This window comes from Carlito syrichta, unplaced genomic scaffold (assembly GCF_000164805.1).
Source record: "Carlito syrichta isolate Samal-C Ts95f unplaced genomic scaffold, Tarsius_syrichta-2.0.1 Scaffold308804, whole genome shotgun sequence".
NCBI classification, from domain to species: Eukaryota; Metazoa; Chordata; class Mammalia; order Primates; family Tarsiidae; genus Carlito; species Carlito syrichta.
The window spans coordinates 636719-644213 of NW_007252900.1; the positions used below are offsets into that span (position 1 = coordinate 636719).

Genomic DNA, 7495 nt, shown 5'->3' on the forward strand with positions numbered 1-7495 from the left:
CACACCTGGTTAATTTTTTGATTTAATCAAGTTGCTCAGGCTGGTCTCGAACCCCTGGACTCTGGCAATCCTCTTGTCTTGGCCTCCCAAAGTGCTTGCAGCCATGAGTCCCTGCGTCTGGCTCCATTTTAACACTCCCTACCACTGTCCCACCCCAGAGTGGTTTGTGGATGATTTACCTTAAAACTAAAAAAGCTGAAGTCAAGGTTCCTCAGTCATAAGGCCTCCTTCCTAATGTGGGGTTCCTAATTTTGTATGTTTTTCCTTAAAGAGGGAACACCAAACTACAGTATATAAGCTTCAGGCCCTATTATACCTGGCTCTGCCTGGTAACCAAAGATCTCTCTCACCCAGTCTAAGGGTTCTTTGTAGGTAGGTTCTTTACTTCATGGGTTGACTTTACATATATTTCTACATGTCTTCTTTTCTGTGATTTAGACATCTTTTTAGAAATTTGTTATGCAAATAATAAAGTAGCAATATGAATGATTCACCTAGAATCCCCCTTGATAGGTAACTCATGTTCAGTCTTCTTGTGGCACCTTCCTTCTGGTTTTTGTCCACGTGATTATAATTAAACTTCTAGTTTTTTATTTTGATTTTTAGAGACAGGGTCTTGCTCTGTCTTCCAGGCTAGAGGGCAGCCACACGATCATAGCCCACTGCAGCCTCAAACTCTTGGCCTCAAATGATCCTCCTGCCTCAGCCCTCCAAGTGGCTGGGACTACAGGTATGCACTACCCATGCCTGGCTGATTTTTCTTTTTTCTTTTTCTCTTTTTTTGAGGTTCTGATCTTATTTATTTGTTACTCAAGAAAATCTCATTTTTGACTAGACTCAGACTTGGAAGTAGAAGCTCTCCGAGAGGACAGTCTGCGCCTCTTGGCAATCTGCTCCTGGCGTTTTTCTTTGGCCTCCTTCATTTTCTTGGCCAAAAGTTTAGCATATTCTGCGGCCTCTTCCTTATTTTTCTTAGTACACTGTTTCTTCAGAGCAATACGCCTGCGTTTGTGCTGCAGGACACGTGGAGTGACAAGTCGCTGAATCTTGGGTGCTTTGGTCCTCGGTTTCTTACCTTCTTTGTTTAGGGTCTTTCTTACAACATACTGGCGGACATCATCTTCTTTAGAGAGATTGAAGAGTTTGCGGATCCTGCTAGCCCTTTTGGGCCCCAGTTGACGGCACCGTGGTGTCAGTCAGCCCAGGAATATCCTTCTCTCCTTTTTTTACAATAACCAAGTTGAGAACGCTCAGATTGGCATCCACAATGCAACCCCGGACAGATTTGCGTTTTCTTCAGTTCTCCTTGGTCTGTAACAGGAATGCCCCTCACTCAGCAGCAGGCGGACACGGCCATGGGTCAAGACACCCTGCTTCATGGGGAAACCTTGTTTATCGTTCCCGCCACTGATTCGGACCACGTAACCCTTCCACTCCTCATCCAGGGAGTCCGCAGCAACTTCCGTGGCCATGTGCTTCTCATTTCTACGGAGCTTGAGTTCATCGTCCACTTCGATGAGTTTCTGGCAGCCGGTGGCCGGGAAGGAGATATTCAGCTTCATCTTGAAGCAGCCGACGGGCTCCCAGGCGCCACGAAAAAGACGATTTTTCATTTTTTTCAGGGTGAGGTCTCTGTTGCCCCAGGCTGGTCTCAGACTCCCAGCCTCAAGCGGTTTTCTTTTTGTTTTTTTTTTGAGTTGAAGCCTCACTGTCGCCCAGACTGGAGTGCAGTGGCCACTCCCGGCCACCGCAGCCTCGACCTGCTGGACTCCGGCGATCCTTCCGCCTCAGCCTTCCAAGTAGCTAGAATTACAGGCATGCGCTACCACGCCCGGCTGATTTTTTGATTTATTGTACAGATGAGGTCTCACTGCCCAGGCGGGTCTCGAACCCGAGGGCTCAGGCAATCCACTCACCTCAGCCTCCCAAAGACGCGGGATTACAGGCTGAGCCACTGAGTCTGGCTCAAGTGATTTTCTTTACTCAGCCTCCTGAGTAGTTGGTATTACGACACAAGCCGCTATACCTGGCTTGGACCTGGGTTTTAAAAGTTTTATCTTGATAAAGATAACTCACTTTACAACCTCCCATTTATTGTACCACCATCTCATGTTCATCTCTTCAAAATGTGTATGACATGGCCATGTCACAGCAATCAGTGGAGACAGGGCAGCGGGAAAGGGCAAAAGCCTAGCATTTTGGTGGCACATGGGGAAGATGACCCAGTTGTTGATCTCAGGAGGATGGGCAAAAACCAAGGCCACATCTGGGTGTTTGCCACTGTGTGCTCACTGCTTAGCGTAAAGTCTGGTATCCAGTAAGTACTTAAATATTGACTCAGTGACTAGTTCTGAACCCGACTGACCTGATTTTGTTTCGTTTTGTGGGTTATGGTACAAAATCCTAGATAACAGCAATTAACTTACCATTTTCCATTAATTAATTAAACAAGTGTATACTGAGTGCTTGCCATGAGCAAGCATAATTAGATCACTTGTGACCAAGGGACAGCCAAAAGAAGAAAAATCTGGAGAGTGAGCTTTTTCCCATCTCTAGCCAAGGCCTGTTTTTTTTTTTTTGAGTTGGAGTCTCACTCTGTCACCCAGACTGGAGTGCAGGGGCTGCTCCCGGCCACTGCAGCCTCGACCTGCTGGGCTCCAGTGATCCTTCTGCCTCAGCCTTCCAAATAGCTGGAATTACAGGTGTGCGCTACCACGCCCGGCTGATTTTTTTTTTGATTTATTGTAGAGATGAGGTCTCGCTGCCCAGGTGGGTCTCGAACCCGCGGGCTCAGGCAATCCACTCACCTCAGCCTCCCAAAGGCGCGGGATTACAGGCTGAGCCACCGAGCCCGGCTTCCAGGCCTGCTCTTTATGATCCAAGATAAATAACGAGAATGGAGAAAATTTTAATCTTAAAAAGACGTAGCCTTAAAAAGAAGAAAAGAAAAAGAAGATATAGCCTTATTTTACTTTTGCAGAAGAGCTGGAAAATAAAGAAAAATGATAAAGTCATAGCTCATTGCAGCCTTGAACTCCTGGCCTCAGGAAAGGCAGAAAATTGGAGCTCTTTTTGGCTCAAGTGGCTCTGGAAGATTATGATACCAAGCACTTTGCCAGAAACTGGCCTCACGTACCTGGTGTCACATTCATTCTAAATATTCATAGGGGGAGAGGGCACAACAGCATATTGTCCTAAAGGGATAGTCATTGTAGGTTTCAGCTAACATACTGTGGTGTATGCCTTTCTCCAGGATTAGAACACTAGGGAGGGCTTCTTGTGACCTGACATGAGACACAGGCACAGAGTCACTTGAGCAGTTGACCTCGCAAAAGATGGAACCCAACCTCCTCCCACCCTGGGATAGCTATTAGGCAGTAACATTTCCCAGCAAAACTCACACAAAATTCTGGAGTTGTTTTTCTTAAAAATAATTTTAATTTCTTCTTTGATATAAAAAGACAACAAATTACATTTCAAAGAGTAATGTTTAGGTTCTGAGGTGCCCGTCAGATCTGTTTCACAATATGTGTTTACATAATCTGAAGTGAAGGTGGCAGTGAACTATAAAAGGGGCCTGCCAGGCCATCTCGTGTGTATGTGGGGGATTAATTTCACTCTGGATCACAAACTAATGTAACTGTCTATTGTTTAGGTGTCAACTAGATCTGGATTTGGTTTTGGACATTCGAACTGGGACGAAACTGAGGTAAAAAGCAAAAGAAAACACCGCCACCAGATTCTAAAAAGTAACTAGGTCAGTGCTTTGTAAAGAAAACATATAGCATCAATATTTTCTGCTCTTTTCAATGAGTTCAAACATTTGACATTTGGAATACCAATATTTCAATAAGTCTCTGAAGAGAAATCTTATACAATTTTTCTGTTTGTACCACTCAGTGTGTTACTTATTACTTTCTCTGTTAGTCTATTAAGTTTGCTAAGATTCACAAGAGTGAACAATGCAGTGTGTTCAAAATGCAGAGAGAACAATAAGATCACATACAGAAGCAATTAAGCACACGTAATGAAAACTTTTCTTAGAGGAAGTTTACCAAAATAAAAGCAAATCACCTAACATGCAGAATCCTATTTGTTGGTGAGCATAGCAAATATTTAAGCTTTGGACAGTTATAGAAGGAATCTGAGAACAGGTCCCTGCTGCTTTTAACACGGCTTCCTTCATCAGCCCTCCCTGAGGATCCTAATGGAGAGGGATCGCTTCTCTTTTTCTAAAAGCCCTCCACATAATTAATTATGTATATAGTTTCTTTACTAGATTCATGGAAATTGATAAATCAAAACACAAATCAACATTTTCCCAGTGAACTCTAAGTAGAAACAGAAAATTCTACATCTGCAGTTCATAGCTGAACTGTATTTATAAAATATTCTTAATGTAAATAAAGCACTTCCCTTTAATGTAGTCCCTTTTTATGAATACATTTATTACTTACTCCAATGCATTGTTTTTTGTTGTTGAGTCAGAATCTCACTCTGTCGCCCAAGCCGGAGTGCAGTGGCATGCTCATGGCCACTGCAGCCTCGACCTGCTGGGTTCAGGCGATCTTTCCGTTTCAGCCTTCCAAGTAGCTGGAACCACAGCATACGCCATCATGCCCAGTTAATTTTTTTGATTCACTGTAGAGATGAGATCTCGCCAAGTTGCCCACGTTGGTCTCGAACCCATGGGCTCAGGCAGTTCTCTTACCTCGGCCTCCCAAAGTGCAGGGATTATAGGCGTGAGCCACCGTGCCAGTCCAATGCATTTTTTTGGGGTGTGATGGTAAAATTGACTTTGAAAGATCATCCACGTGTCCAATTTAGTTTAATTTTCTTTGTCCTTTCTGGTTTAGTATTAGCATAACACATTCATTCACAGGCTTTCTAAGGAAGATCTCTCTAAACAATCCATTTTTAATTTCACAATGTCCTCAGTTGCGTGTTAAGCTAAAATCAGAGCAACTAAGATTAACCACATCATAGCAAAAAGTGAAAAAACTTAATTAGAAAATCCAGAGATCATAGTAGATAAAGAAAGTGTGAAACTAATGTGAACTGAGTGACTTCATATCTCATCACTCTAATGTGTGAGCCAGGACATTTGCACTTACACACAAAGAGTTCTCAGACTGACCCAAGTAGCAGGCCAAAAGAGTTGATCTCATGAAAAGAAACTTAAGGAGGCAAAGTCATTCAGCATGCTAACATAAGATTTTAAAAGTTCTAAATTATCAGGTTTAAAGAAGACAAAAGCAAAATCCCACATTGCTTTTTAGTTTGTAAATAAAACATTGTCATAGTCACTCTGTAAAATGGACAAAAATACATCAAATCATATTTCCATGTGTTAAAACATTCAAGTATATTGTTGGAAGGAGGCAGTAAGAACTGTCTCTAAAGTCTTTAAAGACAAGAGAGGCAACTAGGGATAAACAAGGATTAAGTTGAGAAGATTTGAGTGCTATCTAGCTTCTGAATCTTATGTCTCTTAACTGAATAAGACTGAAGTCATAAAGATTCAGAGGCTCTCAAACATAGAAAGACACTTTTCTCCATTCATTATACTCCTCTTCTAAGAGAGGTTAACACTGCAAAATTTTCCAGTTAACCCAGATTCTACCAGCAGTTTCTGCCAACAAAAACTTTAGACACTATTTCCATCAGTGTGACTAAGTTCAAAAGGCTATTAGTTGCATATTAAGTCTTGCAGAGATGCAATGATATAACATCTTAGATGGACTTTAAAGTATTTTAGTAGAAGCTGGGTACAGTGGCTCATGCTTGTAATCCTAGCACTTTGGGAGGCTGAGGCGAGAGAATTGCCTGAGCCCAAGAGTTTGAGACCAGCCTGGGCAATATGTCAAGACCTTGTATCTATAGTAACTCAAAAATTAGCTGGGTATGGTGGCATGCTCCTGTAATCCCAGCTATTTGGAAGGATGATATGGAAGGATCATCTAAGTTCAGCAGGTTGAGGCTGTGGTAGCTGTGAGCATGCTACTGTACTCCAACCTGGGTGACACAGTGGACTCTGACTCAAAAAAAAAAAAAAAAAAAGAAAAATCAGTAGAAAAGAGGCTAGGCGCACTGTCTCACGTAATCCCAGCACTTTGGGAGGCAGAGGACAGATGATTGCCTGAGTTCCGGAGTTTGAGACCAGCCTAGGCAGCTTGGTGAGACCTTGTCTCCACAATAAATAAAAAAATTAGCCGGGTGTGGTAGCACATGCTTGTGGTTCCAGCTACTTGGAAGGCTGAGGTGGAAGGATCACCTGAGCCCAGCAGGTCGAGGTTGTGGTGACCATGAGCATGCCACGGTACTTCAGCCTGGGCGACAGAATGAGACCCTAGCTCAAAAAAAAAAGATAGGTGAAGCAAATGCAGCAAAGTATTTTAATTATTAAATCTAGGGTATGGGTATATAGGAGTTCACCATATTATTCTGAGGCAAGTGGGCTTGAGAATTTTTATAATGCAACTTAAAAAAATGAGCTTTAGGAAATACAGTTCATCATTAATATAGGTGTATGGCTTTATGAAAAGGACAGAAAGCTTTGCTGAAAGAAATTAAGGCTGGTCTTGAATCTGGGGTTCCTTACTAGGTTTACAAAAAACATTTCACTTGTCTTTCGTAAAGGAAGGAAATGGCACAAAACCGTACACTCTCCTGAGATGTGAACACACAATACATTTTAAAACTTTAGCCTAAAATTAGAGAAATCTAAATTTTCCAGAAAACAAAATGAAAACACAACAACAACAACAAATGACCATGTTGCAGTGCTGGGCTGAACACAAAGGCTGTATTACATCGAAGACATGAATGTGGATCCTGGTTTAGCTTTTAGTTTGGAAGAAAAAGCAGAGTGCCAATTCTAAGAATCCAGATTCTCTAACCCTTTTCTCAGATATAAGGAGTTGTTCTTATGGGGATTTAACCTCTCCTGCCAATTACAGAAGCAAGCAGATGGGGGTCTCCTTCTGGTGGTCATACCTCAAACAAAATGAATCCTTCCCTATGGTACAGAAACCACTTCCACCCCCAGAGGACACAGGATATGCTGGGCTGAGGAGGCCTCTTCTCCAGGCCCAGTCTCCATTCCCCTTCTCTCCTCAGTGGCCTCACGGGCCCCTCTCTGCCATTCTTTCCCCACTGGGTCTGTCATGACAGCCTATGCAATGCTCAGGGATCCAAAAAAGTCCCCTGGGTCTATGGGGACAATCATTCTTGTTCCTAATCAAAATCTGGTTTGGGGAACAGTGATTCGAAATAAAAGGAGTCAGACAGCAACACACTCTCCTTTGTTTATTTTGCATATATTTCATGACCATGGGACCTATACTGACACTGTTTTTTTCTCTCTTTATTTCTTCATTTAGAGATTAAGATTCAGTTAAGAATTCACTCTATTAACACTGATGCCTCTGAAACTTCCTTTTTTTTTTTTGAGTTGGAGTCTCACTCTGTTGTCCAGACTGGAGTGCAGTGGCTG

General features: G+C 42.6%; 1 protein-coding gene and 1 pseudogene across 3 annotated transcripts in view; both read right to left on the bottom strand.

Moving 5' to 3' along the window:
- Window positions 1-776: 776 nt before the first annotated feature.
- LOC103268239 lies at window positions 777-1596 on the bottom strand (annotated as a pseudogene). Its single transcript, XR_504799.2, has one exon. The product of XR_504799.2 is annotated as a 40S ribosomal protein S6 pseudogene (transcript).
- A 5700-nt stretch (window positions 1597-7296) lies between these two features.
- SLC38A9 (solute carrier family 38 member 9) overlaps window positions 7297-7495 on the bottom strand; it is a 100200-nt gene continuing 100001 nt past the window's right edge. Inside the window, exon 15 of one of the 2 annotated variants that reach the window (XM_008065792.2) lies at window positions 7297-7427. The gene's annotated coding sequence lies outside the window, so the exon portion shown is untranslated. The remainder of the gene's footprint in view (window positions 7428-7495) is intronic. The other variant, XM_021716396.1, reaches the window with a different exon arrangement.